Below are 22454 nucleotides of genomic sequence, written 5' to 3'. Positions count from 1 at the left end.
GTTTCCGTAGTGTAGTGGTTATCACGTTCGCCTCACACGCGAAAGGTCCCCGGTTCGAAACCGGGCGGAAACAGACCGGCTTCCTTTGTCGGCACGCACAAAAGGGGATTGGGGATTCGCCTAGCGCAGTGATCGAACAGACCCACTCACCTCTTAGTGTGGCGGGATCTGCACAGTGCATGTCGCAGCGCATCCTGCTTTCACTTCAATGCGCGTCCTGATGTACCCCAGTCTCCCGCGTGACAGGTGCGGATAATCACCACTATACTAACGAGGAAGACATCGCTCTCTCCGACCCCCGGCATCGTGTCCCGACCCACCGTGCTGGAAGCCGACGCCTGCTGTGATTCCTTTACGGAGCAGAAATGACAACCGAGGAGCCGAGAGATCATTTCAGCATTTCGCGTCTGAACAGAAAACACAAACGACCAACTCGGAATGATTTGCCTTTGATGCTTTCAAAGCGTTCTTTGTGCATCGAACAGACCCACTCACCTCTTAGTGTGGCGGGATCTGCACAGTGCATGTCGCAGCGCTTCCTGCTTTCACTTCAATGTGCTTCCTGATGTCGAGTCGTGTGCCGTGCGGAGGCTCTGAAAGCGAGAGCAATGAAAAGGTGCACGGCGCTGTGAAAGAAAACAGAGAAGTGAAAGGCAGTCCTTTCTCTAAGGAGGTAAAAGAAAAGCTTTCTACTCCCCGTCAGGGAATCGAACCCTGGTCTCCCGCGTGACAGGCGGGGATACTTGCCACTATACTAACGAGGAAGACACCGCACTCTCCGATCCTCGGCATCGTGTCCCGACCCAGCGTGCTGGAAGGCGACGCGTGCTGTGATTCCTTTACGGAACAGAAATGACAACCGAGGAGCCGAGAGATCATGTCAGCATTTCGCGTCTGAACGGAAAACACAAACGACCAACTCGGAATGACTTGCTTTTGACGCTTTTCAAAGCGTTCTTTGTGCACGACGACTGCGCCGCCTAGCAGATACAGATGGGTTGTACAACTCTGAACTAGCAAATGGAAGAGGGCTAAGCCCCCTCTCTTTTAGCCCAGGTTCGATCTGTCTCCCAGAATCACCAGGGCGCACGCACACACACACACCCGTGCCGTTGAAGTGCTCTGCTTCATTTCTAAGGGCAACTCAACATTCACTCCTACCCCGAGAACAGAAAAGACAGCGTCCGCAGCAACAACAGCTCAGGTCTCTGCACAGGAGCTAAGCTGCCCCCATCTCCTCTGCTCTGCGGCTCCTGCGGAGTGGAGTCCTGCCTGGAGCCGTGTTTGCAGGCGGCGGCTCCCCGCGCTCTGTCTGTGCGTCCAAGAGCTCCTGGGAGGAAGAGAGAGCCCTCCCACTCGGGGGCTTTTCCACGGTCTGTGTGAGGAGGGGCGGGTGTGTCCAGTAGCTTATCGAGCGGAAGCCTGGGGCGGCGGAGAGCTGTGATCGTGCAGACCTTGAGGTGTCACCTCTTTGTCTGCTTTCCCGCCCCCCCTCCTCCCAAGCTCTGCTCCAGAGTAGCCCGGCAACCCCTCACACCTGCACGTGTCACAACCTAAGGTGTGGTCATGAGACACCCATGGGGTGCTGCTCTGTTCTTGCTAATTGTTTCCTGCCCCTCGCAGGCAGGAGTCCATGCGAGGAAGATGCGCTGGACAGAGCTCAGAGGGCACAGCTGGGTGGCTTTCCTTCTGAGTGACGTTCCTGCAACACTCTCCCGCTCCTCTTGGTGCGCTCATGCCGCAACACAGGAAGGCTGGAGCAGGTGGCTGTGGGCTCTGCGCACTGCCGAAATAGGTCAGTTGGGAGAGCGTTAGACTGAAGATCTAAAAGTCCCTGGTTTGATCCCGGGTTTCGGCATTTTGTTTCATCGCGCCCTTTGTTCCTCTCTCCAGCGCCCCCTGCCTAAAGTGACGCTTCCCTTTCTCAGCCCGAAACGCAAGCGAGACACCAGCAGCGGTCCTTGCAGGTTTCCGTAGTGTAGCGGCTATCTCGTTCGCCTCACACGCGAAAGGTCCCCGGTTCGAGACCGGGTGGAAACAGCCTCTTTTTGCACGCTCCTGTACTTCACAGAGGTCTTGAGCGACCGGTCATTTGTTCCCAATGTATTTCCGGTGCCTTCATGCACTCTTGTACCAAACGCACGTTCCTTCTGTACGCGGAGCCGATCATTTGCAATTGGGCTGTGCCGACAGACCAGGACGAGCTCTGTCGGCTCAAAAGCAGCGCAGGACCTGCAACAACAACAGAAAGATTAGCATCCAGCGGGGGCCTCTTAGTGAGCCCAAGATCTCATCAAGAATCGGCTCCAGCAACAGGGCTGGGCGCATTGTTCCATTCTCCGACCACTCTCGGTGTAAACAAGTCCCTCCTGGTCTCTGCTTGAAATGCACTTTCCTGCGTTTGCTTTGGTGTAACTGGCTTCCCCTGCATGGGCGAATGTGAAGAAGATCCTTAGTAAGTCATTGAAGAAAACCGAGAAGAGGTCAGAGTGGCCTCTGTCGTTCATCAACGATCCAGTCAGGCAGTACTCCTCTGTAAAGCGCCGTTCGTTCACATCGATTGGCTTTTTTTTGCCTTCATTCGCGCAAGTAGTCAAAGCAGACGCCCCTATTCTGCCGTGACCCGGATTCGAACCGGGGTTGTTGCGGCCACAACGCAAAGTACTGACCACTATACGATCACGGCGAGTTACCGATACCCACGTGGCAGGGCGGAAAAGGCTGTGCTCTCTTCGTGTGATCTAATTCGGAAAAGTCCTGACGTTGCATTTCAACTGAGCCCCAGTATACATCGACCCTTCGACACTCTGAGTGACAACTCTCTTGCGCGTTTTCTCATATTTATGTAGTTTGCTTGCATGATGCCCGGAACAGCAGGGGTGTGTGCTCCCATATGGTCTAGCGGTTAGGATTTCTGGTTTTCACCCGGGCGGCCTGGGATCGACTCCCGGTATGGGAACCTGTCAGTTTTGCCTCCTGCTTTCCAAAAGATCAGCACCGTGTACGAAGGAGCCGCATTAAAACCACTCGAACGTGCAAATCGCGCGAGAAGAGGGGGCGCTTGTTTCCAACCGAAGACTTCTCGCGTGTGAGACGAGCTGATCATCCCTGCAGGAGGTGGGAGGGTTACTCTGGTAGACAGGGCTGACCTTCGGCAATAGGATTTATACTCTCCAAGATGATATTTGCACTTTCTGGAGAGGCGATTTTCTCCACTTCAGTAGCCCGATTTCGTCGATTGCGTGGAGAGGGCTGTAGAATGTGGCGCCGCCTTTCCTGCTCCGTCCATGACAGGCGTGCTGGTCTCTGGAGAGAGAGCACGGTCCATCAGCGCACTCCAATAAAGGCACTGGAAGCAGCTGAATCGCATTGGCGAAGCTCAGCGCTGGGCCGCTGGGCAGGGATTGCCACCGTTTCCGTAGTGTAGTGGTTATCACGTTCGCCTCACACGCGAAAGGTCCCCGGTTCGAAACCGGGCGGAAACAGACCGGCTTCCTTTGTCGGCACGCACAAAAGGGGATTGGGGATTCGCCTAGCGCAGTGATCGAACAGACCCACTCACCTCTTAGTGTGGCGGGATCTGCACAGTGCATGTCGCAGCGCATCCTGCTTTCACTTCAATGCGCGTCCTGATGTACCCCAGTCTCCCGCGTGACAGGTGCGGATAATCACCACTATACTAACGAGGAAGACATCGCTCTCTCCGACCCCCGGCATCGTGTCCCGACCCACCGTGCTGGAAGCCGACGCCTGCTGTGATTCCTTTACGGAGCAGAAATGACAACCGAGGAGCCGAGAGATCATTTCAGCATTTCGCGTCTGAACAGAAAACACAAACGACCAACTCGGAATGATTTGCCTTTGATGCTTTCAAAGCGTTCTTTGTGCATCGAACAGACCCACTCACCTCTTAGTGTGGCGGGATCTGCACAGTGCATGTCGCAGCGCTTCCTGCTTTCACTTCAATGTGCTTCCTGATGTCGAGTCGTGTGCCGTGCGGAGGCTCTGAAAGCGAGAGCAATGAAAAGGTGCACGGCGCTGTGAAAGAAAACAGAGAAGTGAAAGGCAGTCCTTTCTCTAAGGAGGTAAAAGAAAAGCTTTCTACTCCCCGTCAGGGAATCGAACCCTGGTCTCCCGCGTGACAGGCGGGGATACTTGCCACTATACTAACGAGGAAGACACCGCACTCTCCGATCCTCGGCATCGTGTCCCGACCCAGCGTGCTGGAAGGCGACGCGTGCTGTGATTCCTTTACGGAACAGAAATGACAACCGAGGAGCCGAGAGATCATGTCAGCATTTCGCGTCTGAACGGAAAACACAAACGACCAACTCGGAATGACTTGCTTTTGACGCTTTTCAAAGCGTTCTTTGTGCACGACGACTGCGCCGCCTAGCAGATACAGATGGGTTGTACAACTCTGAACTAGCAAATGGAAGAGGGCTAAGCCCCCTCTCTTTTAGCCCAGGTTCGATCTGTCTCCCAGAATCACCAGGGCGCACGCACACACACACACCCGTGCCGTTGAAGTGCTCTGCTTCATTTCTAAGGGCAACTCAACATTCACTCCTACCCCGAGAACAGAAAAGACAGCGTCCGCAGCAACAACAGCTCAGGTCTCTGCACAGGAGCTAAGCTGCCCCCATCTCCTCTGCTCTGCGGCTCCTGCGGAGTGGAGTCCTGCCTGGAGCCGTGTTTGCAGGCGGCGGCTCCCCGCGCTCTGTCTGTGCGTCCAAGAGCTCCTGGGAGGAAGAGAGAGCCCTCCCACTCGGGGGCTTTTCCACGGTCTGTGTGAGGAGGGGCGGGTGTGTCCAGTAGCTTATCGAGCGGAAGCCTGGGGCGGCGGAGAGCTGTGATCGTGCAGACCTTGAGGTGTCACCTCTTTGTCTGCTTTCCCGCCCCCCCTCCTCCCAAGCTCTGCTCCAGAGTAGCCCGGCAACCCCTCACACCTGCACGTGTCACAACCTAAGGTGTGGTCATGAGACACCCATGGGGTGCTGCTCTGTTCTTGCTAATTGTTTCCTGCCCCTCGCAGGCAGGAGTCCATGCGAGGAAGATGCGCTGGACAGAGCTCAGAGGGCACAGCTGGGTGGCTTTCCTTCTGAGTGACGTTCCTGCAACACTCTCCCGCTCCTCTTGGTGCGCTCATGCCGCAACACAGGAAGGCTGGAGCAGGTGGCTGTGGGCTCTGCGCACTGCCGAAATAGGTCAGTTGGGAGAGCGTTAGACTGAAGATCTAAAAGTCCCTGGTTTGATCCCGGGTTTCGGCATTTTGTTTCATCGCGCCCTTTGTTCCTCTCTCCAGCGCCCCCTGCCTAAAGTGACGCTTCCCTTTCTCAGCCCGAAACGCAAGCGAGACACCAGCAGCGGTCCTTGCAGGTTTCCGTAGTGTAGCGGCTATCTCGTTCGCCTCACACGCGAAAGGTCCCCGGTTCGAGACCGGGTGGAAACAGCCTCTTTTTGCACGCTCCTGTACTTCACAGAGGTCTTGAGCGACCGGTCATTTGTTCCCAATGTATTTCCGGTGCCTTCATGCACTCTTGTACCAAACGCACGTTCCTTCTGTACGCGGAGCCGATCATTTGCAATTGGGCTGTGCCGACAGACCAGGACGAGCTCTGTCGGCTCAAAAGCAGCGCAGGACCTGCAACAACAACAGAAAGATTAGCATCCAGCGGGGGCCTCTTAGTGAGCCCAAGATCTCATCAAGAATCGGCTCCAGCAACAGGGCTGGGCGCATTGTTCCATTCTCCGACCACTCTCGGTGTAAACAAGTCCCTCCTGGTCTCTGCTTGAAATGCACTTTCCTGCGTTTGCTTTGGTGTAACTGGCTTCCCCTGCATGGGCGAATGTGAAGAAGATCCTTAGTAAGTCATTGAAGAAAACCGAGAAGAGGTCAGAGTGGCCTCTGTCGTTCATCAACGATCCAGTCAGGCAGTACTCCTCTGTAAAGCGCCGTTCGTTCACATCGATTGGCTTTTTTTTGCCTTCATTCGCGCAAGTAGTCAAAGCAGACGCCCCTATTCTGCCGTGACCCGGATTCGAACCGGGGTTGTTGCGGCCACAACGCAAAGTACTGACCACTATACGATCACGGCGAGTTACCGATACCCACGTGGCAGGGCGGAAAAGGCTGTGCTCTCTTCGTGTGATCTAATTCGGAAAAGTCCTGACGTTGCATTTCAACTGAGCCCCAGTATACATCGACCCTTCGACACTCTGAGTGACAACTCTCTTACGCGTTTTCTCATATTTATGTAGTTTGCTTGCATGATGCCCGGAACAGCAGGGGTGTGTGCTCCCATATGGTCTAGCGGTTAGGATTTCTGGTTTTCACCCGGGCGGCCTGGGATCGACTCCCGGTATGGGAACCTGTCAGTTTTGCCTCCTGCTTTCCAAAAGATCAGCACCGTGTACGAAGGAGCCGCATTAAAACCACTCGAACGTGCAAATCGCGCGAGAAGAGGGGGCGCTTGTTTCCAACCGAAGACTTCTCGCGTGTGAGACGAGCTGATCATCCCTGCAGGAGGTGGGAGGGTTACTCTGGTAGACAGGGCTGACCTTCGGCAATAGGATTTATACTCTCCAAGATGATATTTGCACTTTCTGGAGAGGCGATTTTCTCCACTTCAGTAGCCCGATTTCGTCGATTGCGTGGAGAGGGCTGTAGAATGTGGCGCCGCCTTTCCTGCTCCGTCCATGACAGGCGTGCTGGTCTCTGGAGAGAGAGCACGGTCCATCAGCGCACTCCAATAAAGGCACTGGAAGCAGCTGAATCGCATTGGCGAAGCTCAGCGCTGGGCCGCTGGGCAGGGATTGCCACCGTTTCCGTAGTGTAGTGGTTATCACGTTCGCCTCACACGCGAAAGGTCCCCGGTTCGAAACCGGGCGGAAACAGACCGGCTTCCTTTGTCGGCACGCACAAAAGGGGATTGGGGATTCGCCTAGCGCAGTGATCGAACAGACCCACTCACCTCTTAGTGTGGCGGGATCTGCACAGTGCATGTCGCAGCGCATCCTGCTTTCACTTCAATGCGCGTCCTGATGTACCCCAGTCTCCCGCGTGACAGGTGCGGATAATCACCACTATACTAACGAGGAAGACATCGCTCTCTCCGACCCCCGGCATCGTGTCCCGACCCACCGTGCTGGAAGCCGACGCCTGCTGTGATTCCTTTACGGAGCAGAAATGACAAACGACCAACTCGGAATGATTTGCCTTTGATGCTTTCAAAGCGTTCTTTGTGCATCGAACAGACCCACTCACCTCTTAGTGTGGCGGGATCTGCACAGTGCATGTCGCAGCGCTTCCTGCTTTCACTTCAATGTGCTTCCTGATGTCGAGTCGTGTGCCGTGCGGAGGCTCTGAAAGCGAGAGCAATGAAAAGGTGCACGGCGCTGTGAAAGAAAACAGAGAAGTGAAAGGCAGTCCTTTCTCTAAGGAGGTAAAAGAAAAGCTTTCTACTCCCCGTCAGGGAATCGAACCCTGGTCTCCCGCGTGACAGGCGGGGATACTTGCCACTATACTAACGAGGAAGACACCGCACTCTCCGATCCTCGGCATCGTGTCCCGACCCAGCGTGCTGGAAGGCGACGCGTGCTGTGATTCCTTTACGGAACAGAAATGACAACCGAGGAGCCGAGAGATCATGTCAGCATTTCGCGTCTGAACGGAAAACACAAACGACCAACTCGGAATGACTTGCTTTTGACGCTTTTCAAAGCGTTCTTTGTGCACGACGACTGCGCCGCCTAGCAGATACAGATGGGTTGTACAACTCTGAACTAGCAAATGGAAGAGGGCTAAGCCCCCTCTCTTTTAGCCCAGGTTCGATCTGTCTCCCAGAATCACCAGGGCGCACGCACACACACACACCCGTGCCGTTGAAGTGCTCTGCTTCATTTCTAAGGGCAACTCAACATTCACTCCTACCCCGAGAACAGAAAAGACAGCGTCCGCAGCAACAACAGCTCAGGTCTCTGCACAGGAGCTAAGCTGCCCCCATCTCCTCTGCTCTGCGGCTCCTGCGGAGTGGAGTCCTGCCTGGAGCCGTGTTTGCAGGCGGCGGCTCCCCGCGCTCTGTCTGTGCGTCCAAGAGCTCCTGGGAGGAAGAGAGAGCCCTCCCACTCGGGGGCTTTTCCACGGTCTGTGTGAGGAGGGGCGGGTGTGTCCAGTAGCTTATCGAGCGGAAGCCTGGGGCGGCGGAGAGCTGTGATCGTGCAGACCTTGAGGTGTCACCTCTTTGTCTGCTTTCCCGCCCCCCCTCCTCCCAAGCTCTGCTCCAGAGTAGCCCGGCAACCCCTCACACCTGCACGTGTCACAACCTAAGGTGTGGTCATGAGACACCCATGGGGTGCTGCTCTGTTCTTGCTAATTGTTTCCTGCCCCTCGCAGGCAGGAGTCCATGCGAGGAAGATGCGCTGGACAGAGCTCAGAGGGCACAGCTGGGTGGCTTTCCTTCTGAGTGACGTTCCTGCAACACTCTCCCGCTCCTCTTGGTGCGCTCATGCCGCAACACAGGAAGGCTGGAGCAGGTGGCTGTGGGCTCTGCGCACTGCCGAAATAGGTCAGTTGGGAGAGCGTTAGACTGAAGATCTAAAAGTCCCTGGTTTGATCCCGGGTTTCGGCATTTTGTTTCATCGCGCCCTTTGTTCCTCTCTCCAGCGCCCCCTGCCTAAAGTGACGCTTCCCTTTCTCAGCCCGAAACGCAAGCGAGACACCAGCAGCGGTCCTTGCAGGTTTCCGTAGTGTAGCGGCTATCTCGTTCGCCTCACACGCGAAAGGTCCCCGGTTCGAGACCGGGTGGAAACAGCCTCTTTTTGCACGCTCCTGTACTTCACAGAGGTCTTGAGCGACCGGTCATTTGTTCCCAATGTATTTCCGGTGCCTTCATGCACTCTTGTACCAAACGCACGTTCCTTCTGTACGCGGAGCCGATCATTTGCAATTGGGCTGTGCCGACAGACCAGGACGAGCTCTGTCGGCTCAAAAGCAGCGCAGGACCTGCAACAACAACAGAAAGATTAGCATCCAGCGGGGGCCTCTTAGTGAGCCCAAGATCTCATCAAGAATCGGCTCCAGCAACAGGGCTGGGCGCATTGTTCCATTCTCCGACCACTCTCGGTGTAAACAAGTCCCTCCTGGTCTCTGCTTGAAATGCACTTTCCTGCGTTTGCTTTGGTGTAACTGGCTTCCCCTGCATGGGCGAATGTGAAGAAGATCCTTAGTAAGTCATTGAAGAAAACCGAGAAGAGGTCAGAGTGGCCTCTGTCGTTCATCAACGATCCAGTCAGGCAGTACTCCTCTGTAAAGCGCCGTTCGTTCACATCGATTGGCTTTTTTTTGCCTTCATTCGCGCAAGTAGTCAAAGCAGACGCCCCTATTCTGCCGTGACCCGGATTCGAACCGGGGTTGTTGCGGCCACAACGCAAAGTACTGACCACTATACGATCACGGCGAGTTACCGATACCCACGTGGCAGGGCGGAAAAGGCTGTGCTCTCTTCGTGTGATCTAATTCGGAAAAGTCCTGACGTTGCATTTCAACTGAGCCCCAGTATACATCGACCCTTCGACACTCTGAGTGACAACTCTCTTGCGCGTTTTCTCATATTTATGTAGTTTGCTTGCATGATGCCCGGAACAGCAGGGGTGTGTGCTCCCATATGGTCTAGCGGTTAGGATTTCTGGTTTTCACCCGGGCGGCCTGGGATCGACTCCCGGTATGGGAACCTGTCAGTTTTGCCTCCTGCTTTCCAAAAGATCAGCACCGTGTACGAAGGAGCCGCATTAAAACCACTCGAACGTGCAAATCGCGCGAGAAGAGGGGGCGCTTGTTTCCAACCGAAGACTTCTCGCGTGTGAGACGAGCTGATCATCCCTGCAGGAGGTGGGAGGGTTACTCTGGTAGACAGGGCTGACCTTCGGCAATAGGATTTATACTCTCCAAGATGATATTTGCACTTTCTGGAGAGGCGATTTTCTCCACTTCAGTAGCCCGATTTCGTCGATTGCGTGGAGAGGGCTGTAGAATGTGGCGCCGCCTTTCCTGCTCCGTCCATGACAGGCGTGCTGGTCTCTGGAGAGAGAGCACGGTCCATCAGCGCACTCCAATAAAGGCACTGGAAGCAGCTGAATCGCATTGGCGAAGCTCAGCGCTGGGCCGCTGGGCAGGGATTGCCACCGTTTCCGTAGTGTAGTGGTTATCACGTTCGCCTCACACGCGAAAGGTCCCCGGTTCGAAACCGGGCGGAAACAGACCGGCTTCCTTTGTCGGCACGCACAAAAGGGGATTGGGGATTCGCCTAGCGCAGTGATCGAACAGACCCACTCACCTCTTAGTGTGGCGGGATCTGCACAGTGCATGTCGCAGCGCATCCTGCTTTCACTTCAATGCGCGTCCTGATGTACCCCAGTCTCCCGCGTGACAGGTGCGGATAATCACCACTATACTAACGAGGAAGACATCGCTCTCTCCGACCCCCGGCATCGTGTCCCGACCCACCGTGCTGGAAGCCGACGCCTGCTGTGATTCCTTTACGGAGCAGAAATGACAAACGACCAACTCGGAATGATTTGCCTTTGATGCTTTCAAAGCGTTCTTTGTGCATCGAACAGACCCACTCACCTCTTAGTGTGGCGGGATCTGCACAGTGCATGTCGCAGCGCTTCCTGCTTTCACTTCAATGTGCTTCCTGATGTCGAGTCGTGTGCCGTGCGGAGGCTCTGAAAGCGAGAGCAATGAAAAGGTGCACGGCGCTGTGAAAGAAAACAGAGAAGTGAAAGGCAGTCCTTTCTCTAAGGAGGTAAAAGAAAAGCTTTCTACTCCCCGTCAGGGAATCGAACCCTGGTCTCCCGCGTGACAGGCGGGGATACTTGCCACTATACTAACGAGGAAGACACCGCACTCTCCGATCCTCGGCATCGTGTCCCGACCCAGCGTGCTGGAAGGCGACGCGTGCTGTGATTCCTTTACGGAACAGAAATGACAACCGAGGAGCCGAGAGATCATGTCAGCATTTCGCGTCTGAACGGAAAACACAAACGACCAACTCGGAATGACTTGCTTTTGACGCTTTTCAAAGCGTTCTTTGTGCACGACGACTGCGCCGCCTAGCAGATACAGATGGGTTGTACAACTCTGAACTAGCAAATGGAAGAGGGCTAAGCCCCCTCTCTTTTAGCCCAGGTTCGATCTGTCTCCCAGAATCACCAGGGCGCACGCACACACACACACCCGTGCCGTTGAAGTGCTCTGCTTCATTTCTAAGGGCAACTCAACATTCACTCCTACCCCGAGAACAGAAAAGACAGCGTCCGCAGCAACAACAGCTCAGGTCTCTGCACAGGAGCTAAGCTGCCCCCATCTCCTCTGCTCTGCGGCTCCTGCGGAGTGGAGTCCTGCCTGGAGCCGTGTTTGCAGGCGGCGGCTCCCCGCGCTCTGTCTGTGCGTCCAAGAGCTCCTGGGAGGAAGAGAGAGCCCTCCCACTCGGGGGCTTTTCCACGGTCTGTGTGAGGAGGGGCGGGTGTGTCCAGTAGCTTATCGAGCGGAAGCCTGGGGCGGCGGAGAGCTGTGATCGTGCAGACCTTGAGGTGTCACCTCTTTGTCTGCTTTCCCGCCCCCCCTCCTCCCAAGCTCTGCTCCAGAGTAGCCCGGCAACCCCTCACACCTGCACGTGTCACAACCTAAGGTGTGGTCATGAGACACCCATGGGGTGCTGCTCTGTTCTTGCTAATTGTTTCCTGCCCCTCGCAGGCAGGAGTCCATGCGAGGAAGATGCGCTGGACAGAGCTCAGAGGGCACAGCTGGGTGGCTTTCCTTCTGAGTGACGTTCCTGCAACACTCTCCCGCTCCTCTTGGTGCGCTCATGCCGCAACACAGGAAGGCTGGAGCAGGTGGCTGTGGGCTCTGCGCACTGCCGAAATAGGTCAGTTGGGAGAGCGTTAGACTGAAGATCTAAAAGTCCCTGGTTTGATCCCGGGTTTCGGCATTTTGTTTCATCGCGCCCTTTGTTCCTCTCTCCAGCGCCCCCTGCCTAAAGTGACGCTTCCCTTTCTCAGCCCGAAACGCAAGCGAGACACCAGCAGCGGTCCTTGCAGGTTTCCGTAGTGTAGCGGCTATCTCGTTCGCCTCACACGCGAAAGGTCCCCGGTTCGAGACCGGGTGGAAACAGCCTCTTTTTGCACGCTCCTGTACTTCACAGAGGTCTTGAGCGACCGGTCATTTGTTCCCAATGTATTTCCGGTGCCTTCATGCACTCTTGTACCAAACGCACGTTCCTTCTGTACGCGGAGCCGATCATTTGCAATTGGGCTGTGCCGACAGACCAGGACGAGCTCTGTCGGCTCAAAAGCAGCGCAGGACCTGCAACAACAACAGAAAGATTAGCATCCAGCGGGGGCCTCTTAGTGAGCCCAAGATCTCATCAAGAATCGGCTCCAGCAACAGGGCTGGGCGCATTGTTCCATTCTCCGACCACTCTCGGTGTAAACAAGTCCCTCCTGGTCTCTGCTTGAAATGCACTTTCCTGCGTTTGCTTTGGTGTAACTGGCTTCCCCTGCATGGGCGAATGTGAAGAAGATCCTTAGTAAGTCATTGAAGAAAACCGAGAAGAGGTCAGAGTGGCCTCTGTCGTTCATCAACGATCCAGTCAGGCAGTACTCCTCTGTAAAGCGCCGTTCGTTCACATCGATCGGCTTTTTTTTGCCTTCATTCGCGCAAGTAGTCAAAGCAGACGCCCCTATTCTGCCGTGACCCGGATTCGAACCGGGGTTGTTGCGGCCACAACGCAAAGTACTGACCACTATACGATCACGGCGAGTTACCGATACCCACGTGGCAGGGCGGAAAAGGCTGTGCTCTCTTCGTGTGATCTAATTCGGAAAAGTCCTGACGTTGCATTTCAACTGAGCCCCAGTATACATCGACCCTTCGACACTCTGAGTGACAACTCTCTTGCGCGTTTTCTCATATTTATGTAGTTTGCTTGCATGATGCCCGGAACAGCAGGGGTGTGTGCTCCCATATGGTCTAGCGGTTAGGATTTCTGGTTTTCACCCGGGCGGCCTGGGATCGACTCCCGGTATGGGAACCTGTCAGTTTTGCCTCCTGCTTTCCAAAAGATCAGCACCGTGTACGAAGGAGCCGCATTAAAACCACTCGAACGTGCAAATCGCGCGAGAAGAGGGGGCGCTTGTTTCCAACCGAAGACTTCTCGCGTGTGAGACGAGCTGATCATCCCTGCAGGAGGTGGGAGGGTTACTCTGGTAGACAGGGCTGACCTTCGGCAATAGGATTTATACTCTCCAAGATGATATTTGCACTTTCTGGAGAGGCGATTTTCTCCACTTCAGTAGCCCGATTTCGTCGATTGCGTGGAGAGGGCTGTAGAATGTGGCGCCGCCTTTCCTGCTCCGTCCATGACAGGCGTGCTGGTCTCTGGAGAGAGAGCACGGTCCATCAGCGCACTCCAATAAAGGCACTGGAAGCAGCTGAATCGCATTGGCGAAGCTCAGCGCTGGGCCGCTGGGCAGGGATTGCCACCGTTTCCGTAGTGTAGTGGTTATCACGTTCGCCTCACACGCGAAAGGTCCCCGGTTCGAAACCGGGCGGAAACAGACCGGCTTCCTTTGTCGGCACGCACAAAAGGGGATTGGGGATTCGCCTAGCGCAGTGATCGAACAGACCCACTCACCTCTTAGTGTGGCGGGATCTGCACAGTGCATGTCGCAGCGCATCCTGCTTTCACTTCAATGCGCGTCCTGATGTACCCCAGTCTCCCGCGTGACAGGTGCGGATAATCACCACTATACTAACGAGGAAGACATCGCTCTCTCCGACCCCCGGCATCGTGTCCCGACCCACCGTGCTGGAAGCCGACGCCTGCTGTGATTCCTTTACGGAGCAGAAATGACAACCGAGGAGCCGAGAGATCATTTCAGCATTTCGCGTCTGAACAGAAAACACAAACGACCAACTCGGAATGATTTGCCTTTGATGCTTTCAAAGCGTTCTTTGTGCATCGAACAGACCCACTCACCTCTTAGTGTGGCGGGATCTGCACAGTGCATGTCGCAGCGCTTCCTGCTTTCACTTCAATGTGCTTCCTGATGTCGAGTCGTGTGCCGTGCGGAGGCTCTGAAAGCGAGAGCAATGAAAAGGTGCACGGCGCTGTGAAAGAAAACAGAGAAGTGAAAGGCAGTCCTTTCTCTAAGGAGGTAAAAGAAAAGCTTTCTACTCCCCGTCAGGGAATCGAACCCTGGTCTCCCGCATGACAGGCGGGGATACTTGCCACTATACTAACGAGGAAGACACCGCACTCTCCGATCCTCGGCATCGTGTCCCGACCCAGCGTGCTGGAAGGCGACGCGTGCTGTGATTCCTTTACGGAACAGAAATGACAACCGAGGAGCCGAGAGATCATGTCAGCATTTCGCGTCTGAACGGAAAACACAAACGACCAACTCGGAATGACTTGCTTTTGACGCTTTTCAAAGCGTTCTTTGTGCACGACGACTGCGCCGCCTAGCAGATACAGATGGGTTGTACAACTCTGAACTAGCAAATGGAAGAGGGCTAAGCCCCCTCTCTTTTAGCCCAGGTTCGATCTGTCTCCCAGAATCACCAGGGCGCACGCACACACACACACCCGTGCCGTTGAAGTGCTCTGCTTCATTTCTAAGGGCAACTCAACATTCACTCCTACCCCGAGAACAGAAAAGACAGCGTCCGCAGCAACAACAGCTCAGGTCTCTGCACAGGAGCTAAGCTGCCCCCATCTCCTCTGCTCTGCGGCTCCTGCGGAGTGGAGTCCTGCCTGGAGCCGTGTTTGCAGGCGGCGGCTCCCCGCGCTCTGTCTGTGCGTCCAAGAGCTCCTGGGAGGAAGAGAGAGCCCTCCCACTCGGGGGCTTTTCCACGGTCTGTGTGAGGAGGGGCGGGTGTGTCCAGTAGCTTATCGAGCGGAAGCCTGGGGCGGCGGAGAGCTGTGATCGTGCAGACCTTGAGGTGTCACCTCTTTGTCTGCTTTCCCGCCCCCCCTCCTCCCAAGCTCTGCTCCAGAGTAGCCCGGCAACCCCTCACACCTGCACGTGTCACAACCTAAGGTGTGGTCATGAGACACCCATGGGGTGCTGCTCTGTTCTTGCTAATTGTTTCCTGCCCCTCGCAGGCAGGAGTCCATGCGAGGAAGATGCGCTGGACAGAGCTCAGAGGGCACAGCTGGGTGGCTTTCCTTCTGAGTGACGTTCCTGCAACACTCTCCCGCTCCTCTTGGTGCGCTCATGCCGCAACACAGGAAGGCTGGAGCAGGTGGCTGTGGGCTCTGCGCACTGCCGAAATAGGTCAGTTGGGAGAGCGTTAGACTGAAGATCTAAAAGTCCCTGGTTTGATCCCGGGTTTCGGCATTTTGTTTCATCGCGCCCTTTGTTCCTCTCTCCAGCGCCCCCTGCCTAAAGTGACGCTTCCCTTTCTCAGCCCGAAACGCAAGCGAGACACCAGCAGCGGTCCTTGCAGGTTTCCGTAGTGTAGCGGCTATCTCGTTCGCCTCACACGCGAAAGGTCCCCGGTTCGAGACCGGGTGGAAACAGCCTCTTTTTGCACGCTCCTGTACTTCACAGAGGTCTTGAGCGACCGGTCATTTGTTCCCAATGTATTTCCGGTGCCTTCATGCACTCTTGTACCAAACGCACGTTCCTTCTGTACGCGGAGCCGATCATTTGCAATTGGGCTGTGCCGACAGACCAGGACGAGCTCTGTCGGCTCAAAAGCAGCGCAGGACCTGCAACAACAACAGAAAGATTAGCATCCAGCGGGGGCCTCTTAGTGAGCCCAAGATCTCATCAAGAATCGGCTCCAGCAACAGGGCTGGGCGCATTGTTCCATTCTCCGACCACTCTCGGTGTAAACAAGTCCCTCCTGGTCTCTGCTTGAAATGCACTTTCCTGCGTTTGCTTTGGTGTAACTGGCTTCCCCTGCATGGGCGAATGTGAAGAAGATCCTTAGTAAGTCATTGAAGAAAACCGAGAAGAGGTCAGAGTGGCCTCTGTCGTTCATCAACGATCCAGTCAGGCAGTACTCCTCTGTAAAGCGCCGTTCGTTCACATCGATTGGCTTTTTTTTGCCTTCATTCGCGCAAGTAGTCAAAGCAGACGCCCCTATTCTGCCGTGACCCGGATTCGAACCGGGGTTGTTGCGGCCACAACGCAAAGTACTGACCACTATACGATCACGGCGAGTTACCGATACCCACGTGGCAGGGCGGAAAAGGCTGTGCTCTCTTCGTGTGATCTAATTCGGAAAAGTCCTGACGTTGCATTTCAACTGAGCCCCAGTATACATCGACCCTTCGACACTCTGAGTGACAACTCTCTTGCGCGTTTTCTCATATTTATGTAGTTTGCTTGCATGATGCCCGGAACAGCAGGGGTGTGTGCTCCCATATGGTCTAGCGGTTAGGATTTCTGGTTTTCACCCGGGCGGCCTGGGATCGACTCCCGGTATGGGAACCTGTCAGTTTTGCCTCCTGCTTTCCAAAAGATCAGCACCGTGTACGAAGGAGCCGCATTAAAACCACTCGAACGTGCAAATCGCGCGAGAAGAGGGGGCGCTTGTTTCCAACCGAAGACTTCTCGCGTGTGAGACGAGCTGATCATCCCTGCAGGAGGTGGGAGGGTTACTCTGGTAGACAGGGCTGACCTTCGGCAATAGGATTTATACTCTCCAAGATGATATTTGCACTTTCTGGAGAGGCGATTTTCTCCACTTCAGTAGCCCGATTTCGTCGATTGCGTGGAGAGGGCTGTAGAATGTGGCGCCGCCTTTCCTGCTCCGTCCATGACAGGCGTGCTGGTCTCTGGAGAGAGAGCACGGTCCATCAGCGCACTCCAATAAAGGCACTGGAAGCAGCTGAATCGCATTGGCGAAGCTCAGCGCTGGGCCGCTGGGCAGGGATTGCCACCGTTTCCGTAGTGTAGTGGTTATCACGTTCGCCTCACACGCGAAAGGTCCCCGGTTCGAAACCGGGCGGAAACAGACCGGCTTCCGTTGTCGGCACGCACAAAAGGGGATTGGGGATTCGCCTAGCGCAGTGATCGAACAGACCCACTCACCTTTTAGTGTGGCGGGATCTGCACAGTGCATGTCGCAGCGCATCCTGCTTTCACTTCAATGCGCGTCCTGATGTACCCCAGTCTCCCGCGTGACAGGTGCGGATAATCACCACTATACTAACGAGGAAGACATCGCTCTCTCCGACCCCCGGCATCGTGTCCCGACCCACCGTGCTGGAAGCCGACGCCTGCTGTGATTCCTTTACGGAGCAGAAATGACAACCGAGGAGCCGAGAGATCATTTCAGCATTTCGCGTCTGAACAGAAAACACAAACGACCAACTCGGAATGATTTGCCTTTGATGCTTTCAAAGCGTTCTTTGTGCATCGAACAGACCCACTCACCTCTTAGTGTGGCGGGATCTGCACAGTGCATGTCGCAGCGCTTCCTGCTTTCACTTCAATGTGCTTCCTGATGTCGAGTCGTGTGCCGTGCGGAGGCTCTGAAAGCGAGAGCAATGAAAAGGTGCACGGCGCTGTGAAAGAAAACAGAGAAGTGAAAGGCAGTCCTTTCTCTAAGGAGGTAAAAGAAAAGCTTTCTACTCCCCGTCAGGGAATCGAACCCTGGTCTCCCGCGTGACAAGCGGGGATACTTGCCACTGTACTAACGAGGAAGACACCGCACTCTCCGAAACTCGGCATCGTGTCCCGACCCAGCGTGCTGGAAGGCGACGCGTGCTGTGATTCCTTTACGGAACAGAAATGACAACCGAGGAGCCGAGAGATCATGTCAGCATTTCGCGTCTGAACGGAAAACACAAACGACCAACTCGGAATGACTTGCTTTTGACGCTTTTCAAAGCGTTCTTTGTGCACGACGACTGCGCCGCCTAGCAGATACAGATGGGTTGTACAACTCTGAACTAGCAAATGGAAGAGGGCTAAGCCCCCTCTCTTTTAGCCCAGGTTCGATCTGTCTCCCAGAATCACCAGGGCGCACGCACACACACCCGTGCCGTTGAAGTGCTCTGCTTCATTTCTAAGGGCAACTCAACATTCACTCCTACCCCGAGAACAGAAAAGACAGTGTCCGCAGCAACAACAGCTCAGGTCTCTGCACAGGAGCTAAGCTGCCCCCATCTCCTCTGCTCTGCGGCTCCTGCGGAGTGGAGTCCTGCCTGGAGCCGTGTTTGCAGGCGGCGGCTCCCCGCACTCTGTCTGTGCGTCCAAGAGCTCCTGGGAGGAAGAGAGAGCCCTCCCACTCGGGGGCTTTTCCACGGTCTGTGTGAGGAGGGGCGGGTGTGTCCAGTAGCTTATCGAGCGGAAGCCTGGGGCGGCGGAGAGCTGTGATCGTGCAGACCTTGAGGTGTCACCTCTTTGTCTGCTTTCCCGCCCCCCCTCCGCCCAAGCTCTGCTCCAGAGTAGCCCGGCAACCCCTCACACCTGCACGTGTCACAACCTAAGGTGTGGTCATGAGACACCCATGGGGTGCTGCTCTGTTCTTGCTAATTGTTTCCTGCCCGTCGCAGGCAGGAGTCCATGCGAGGAAGATGCTCTGGACAGAGCTCAGAGGGCACAGCTGGGTGGCTTTCCTTCTGAGTGACGTTCCTGCAACACTCTCCCGCTCCTCTTGGTGCGCTCATGCCGCAACACAGGAAGGCTGGAGCAGGTGGCTGTGGGCTCTGCGCACTGCCGAAATAGGTCAGTTGGGAGAGCGTTAGACTGAAGATCTAAAAGTCCCTGGTTTGATCCCGGGTTTCGGCATTTTGTTTCATCGCGCCCTTTGTTCCTCTCTCCAGCGCCCCCTGCCTAAAGTGACGCTTCCCTTTCTCAGCCCGAAACGCAAGCGAGACACCAGCAGCGGTCCCTGCAGGTTTCCGTAGTGTAGCGGCTATCACGTTCGCCTCACACGCGAAAGGTCCCCGGTTCGAGACCGGGCGGAAACAGCCTCTTTTTGCACGCTCCTGTACTTCACAGAGGTCTTGAGCGACCGGTCATTTGTTCCCAATGTATTTCCGGTGCCTTCATGCACTCTTGTACCAAACGCACGTTCCTTCTGTACGCGGAGCCGATCATTTGCAATTGGGCTGTGCCGACAGACCAGGACGAGCTCTGTCGGCTCAAAAGCAGCGCAGGACCTGCAACAACAACAGAAAGATTAGCATGCAGTGAGCCCAAGATCTCATCAAGAATCGGCTCCAGCAACAGGGCTGGGCGCATTGTTCCATTCTCCGACCACTCTCGGTGTAAACAAGTCCCTCCTGGTCTCTGCTTGAAATGCACTTTCCTGCGTTTGCTTTGGTGAAACTGGCTTCCCCTGCATGGGCGAATGTGAAGAAGATCCTTAGTAAGTCGTTGAAGAAAACCGAGAAGAGGTCGGAGTGGCCTCTGTCGTTCATCAACGATCCAGTCAGGCAGTACTCCTCTGTAAAGCGCCGTTCGTTCACATCGATTGGCTTTTTTTTGCCTTCATTCGCGCAAGTAGTAAAAGCAGACGCCCCTATTCTGCCGTGACCCGCATTCGAACCGGGGTTGTTGCGGCCACAACGCAAAGTACTGACCACTATACAATCACGGCGAGTTACCGATACACACATGGTAGGGTGGAAAAGGCTGTGCTCTCTTCGTGTGACCTAATTCGGAAAAGTCCTGACATTGCATTTCAACTGAGCCCCAGTATACATCGACCCTTCGACACTCTGAGTGACAACTCTCTTGCGTGTTTTCTCATATTTATGTAGTTTGCTTGCATGATGCCCGGAACAGCGGGGTTGTGTGCTCCCATATGGTCTAGTGGTTAGGATTCCTGGTTTTCACCCAGGCGGCCCGGGTTTGACTCCCGGTATGTGAACGTGTCAGTTTTGCCTCCTGCTTTCCAAAAGATCAGCACCGTGTACGAAGGATCCGCATTAAAATCACTCGAACGTGCAAAACGCGCGAGAAGAGGGGGCGCTTGTTTCCAACCGAAGACTTCTCGCGTGTGAGACGAGCTGATCATCGCTGCAGGAGGTGGGAGGGTTACTCTGGTAGACAGGGCTGACCTTCGGCAATAGGATTTATACTCTCCAAGATGATATTTGCACTTTCTGGAGAGGCGATTTTCTCCACTTCAGTAGCCCGATTTCGTCGATTGCGTGGAGAGGGCTGTAGAATGTGGCGCCGCTTTTCCTGCTCCGTCCATGACAGGCGTGCTGGTCTCTGGAGAGAGAGCACGGTCCATCAGCGCACTCCAATAAAGGCACTGGAAGCAGCTGAATCGCATTGGCGAAGCTCAGCACTGGGCCACTGGGAAGGGTTTGCTACCGTTTCCGTAGTGTAGTGGTTATCACGTTTGCCTCCCACGCGAAAAGTCAATGGTTCGAAACTGGGCGGAAACAGACCGGCTTCTTTTGTCGCCACGCACAAAAGGGGATTGGGGATTCGCCTAGCGCTGTGATCGCACAGACCCACTCACCTCTTAGTGTGGCGGGATCTGCACAGTGCATGTCGCAGCGCATCCTGCTTTCACTCCAATGCGCGTCCTGATGTACCCCAGTCTCCCGCGTGACAGGTGGGGATAATCACCACTATACTAACGAGGAAGACATCGCTCTCTCCGACCCCCGGCATCGTGTCCCGACCCACCGTGCTGGAAGCCGACGCGTGCTGTGATTTCTTTACGGAGCAGAAATGACAACCGAGGAGCCGAGAGATCATTTCAGCATTTCGCGTCTGAACAGAAAACACAAACGACCAACTCGGAATGACTTGCCTTTGACGCTTATCAAAGCGTTCTTTGTGCATCGAACAGACCCACTCACCTCTTAGTGTGGCGGGATCTGCACAGTGCATGTCGCAGCGCTTCCTGCTTTCACTTCAATGTGCTTTCTGATGTCGAGTCGTGTGCCGTGCGGAGGCTCTGAAAGCGAGAGCAATGAAAAGGTGCACGACGCTGTGAAAGAAAACAGAGAAGTGAAAGGCAGTCCTTTCTCTAAGGAGGTAAAAGAAGAGCTTTCTACTCCCCGTCGGGGAATCGAACCCCGGTCTCCCGCGTGACAGGCGGGGATACTTGCCACTATACTAACGAGGAAGACGTCACATCCTTCGATCCCCGGCATCGTGTCCCGACCCAGCGTGCTGGAAGGCGACGCGTGCTGTGATTCCTTTACGGAGCAGAAATGACAACCGAGGAGCCGAGAGATCATTTCAGCATTTCGCGTCTGAACGGAAAACACAAACGACCAACTCGGAATGACTTGCTTTTGACGCTTTTCAAAGCGTTCTTTGTGCACGACGACTGCGCCGCCTAGCAGATACAAATGGGTTGTACAACTCTGAACTAGCAAATGGAAGAGGGCTAAGCCCCCTCTCTTTTAGCCCAGGTTCGATCTGTCTCCCAGAATCACCAGGGCGCACGCACACACACACACCCGTGCCGTTGAAGTGCTCTGCTTCATTTCTAAGGGCAACTCAACATTCACTCCTACCCCGAGAATAGAAAAGACAGCGTCCGCAGCAACAACAGCTCAGGTCTCTGCACAGGAACTAAGCTGCCCCCATCTCCTCTGCTCTGCGGCTCCTGCGGAGTGGAGTCCTGCCTGGAGCCATGTTTGCAGGCGGCGGCTCCCCGCGCTCTGTCTGTGCGTCGTGTCCAAGAGCTCCTGGGAGGAAGAGAGAGCCTTCCCACTCGGGGGCTTTTCCACGGTCTGTGTGAGGAGGGGCGGGTGTGTCCAGTAGCTTATCGAGCGGAAGCCTGGGGCGGCGGAGAGCTGTGATCGTGCAGACCTTGAGGTGTCACCTCTTTGTCTGCTTTCCCGCCCCCCCTCCGCCCAAGCTCTGCTCCAGAGTAGCCCGGCAACCCCTCACACCTGCACGTGTCACAACCTAAGGTGTGGTCATGAGACACCCATGGGGTGCTGTTCTGTTCTTGCTAATTGTTTCCTGCCCGTCGCAGGCAGGAGTCCATGCGAGGAAGATGCTCTGGACAGAGCTCAGAGGGCGCAGCTGGGTGGCTTTCCTTCTGAGTGACGTTCCTGCAACACTCTCCAGCTCCTCTTGGTGCGCTCATGCCGCAATACAGGAAGGCTGGAGCAGGTGGGTGTGGGCTCTGTGCACTGCCGAAATAGCTCAGTTGGGAGAGCGTTAGACTGAAGATCTAAAGGTCCCTGGTTCGATCCCGGGTTTCGGCATTTTGTTTCATCGCGCCCTTTGTTCCTCTCTCCAGCGCCCCCTGCCTAAAGTGACGCTTCCCTTTCTCAGCCCGAAACGCAAGCGAGACACCAGCAGCGGTCCCTGCAGGTTTCCGTAGTGTAGCGGCTATCACGTTCGCCTAACACGCGAAAGGTCCCCGGTTCGAGACCGGGCGGAAACAGCCTCTTGTTGCACGCTCCTGTACTTCACAGAGGTCTTGAGCGACCGGTCATTTGTTC

General features: G+C 55.3%; 7 non-coding genes across 7 annotated transcripts; all 7 read left to right on the top strand.

Annotated features, from left to right (window-relative positions):
• Positions 1-73, top strand: trnav-cac (transfer RNA valine (anticodon CAC)). The gene has a single exon. It is a non-coding gene; the product is annotated as a tRNA-Val (tRNA).
• Positions 74-3412: 3339 nt separating this feature from the next.
• trnav-cac (transfer RNA valine (anticodon CAC)) lies at positions 3413-3485 on the top strand. The gene has a single exon. It is a non-coding gene; the product is annotated as a tRNA-Val (tRNA).
• A 3339-nt stretch (positions 3486-6824) lies between these two features.
• Positions 6825-6897, top strand: trnav-cac (transfer RNA valine (anticodon CAC)). The gene has a single exon. It is a non-coding gene; the product is annotated as a tRNA-Val (tRNA).
• A 3287-nt stretch (positions 6898-10184) lies between these two features.
• On the top strand, positions 10185-10257 carry trnav-cac (transfer RNA valine (anticodon CAC)). Its single transcript has one exon. It is a non-coding gene; the product is annotated as a tRNA-Val (tRNA).
• A 3287-nt stretch (positions 10258-13544) lies between these two features.
• trnav-cac (transfer RNA valine (anticodon CAC)) lies at positions 13545-13617 on the top strand. Its single transcript has one exon. It is a non-coding gene; the product is annotated as a tRNA-Val (tRNA).
• Positions 13618-16956: 3339 nt separating this feature from the next.
• trnav-cac (transfer RNA valine (anticodon CAC)) lies at positions 16957-17029 on the top strand. Its single transcript has one exon. It is a non-coding gene; the product is annotated as a tRNA-Val (tRNA).
• A 5112-nt stretch (positions 17030-22141) lies between these two features.
• On the top strand, positions 22142-22214 carry trnaf-gaa (transfer RNA phenylalanine (anticodon GAA)). Its single transcript has one exon. It is a non-coding gene; the product is annotated as a tRNA-Phe (tRNA).
• The last annotated feature ends 240 nt before the right edge of the window (positions 22215-22454 follow it).

This window comes from Atractosteus spatula, assembly GCF_055471065.1.
Source record: "Atractosteus spatula isolate fAtrSpa1 chromosome 10 unlocalized genomic scaffold, fAtrSpa1.hap1 SUPER_10_unloc_13, whole genome shotgun sequence".
In the NCBI taxonomy this organism is placed as follows: Eukaryota; Metazoa; Chordata; class Actinopteri; order Semionotiformes; family Lepisosteidae; genus Atractosteus; species Atractosteus spatula.
This window is presented reverse-complemented; position numbering and strand designations above follow the sequence as displayed.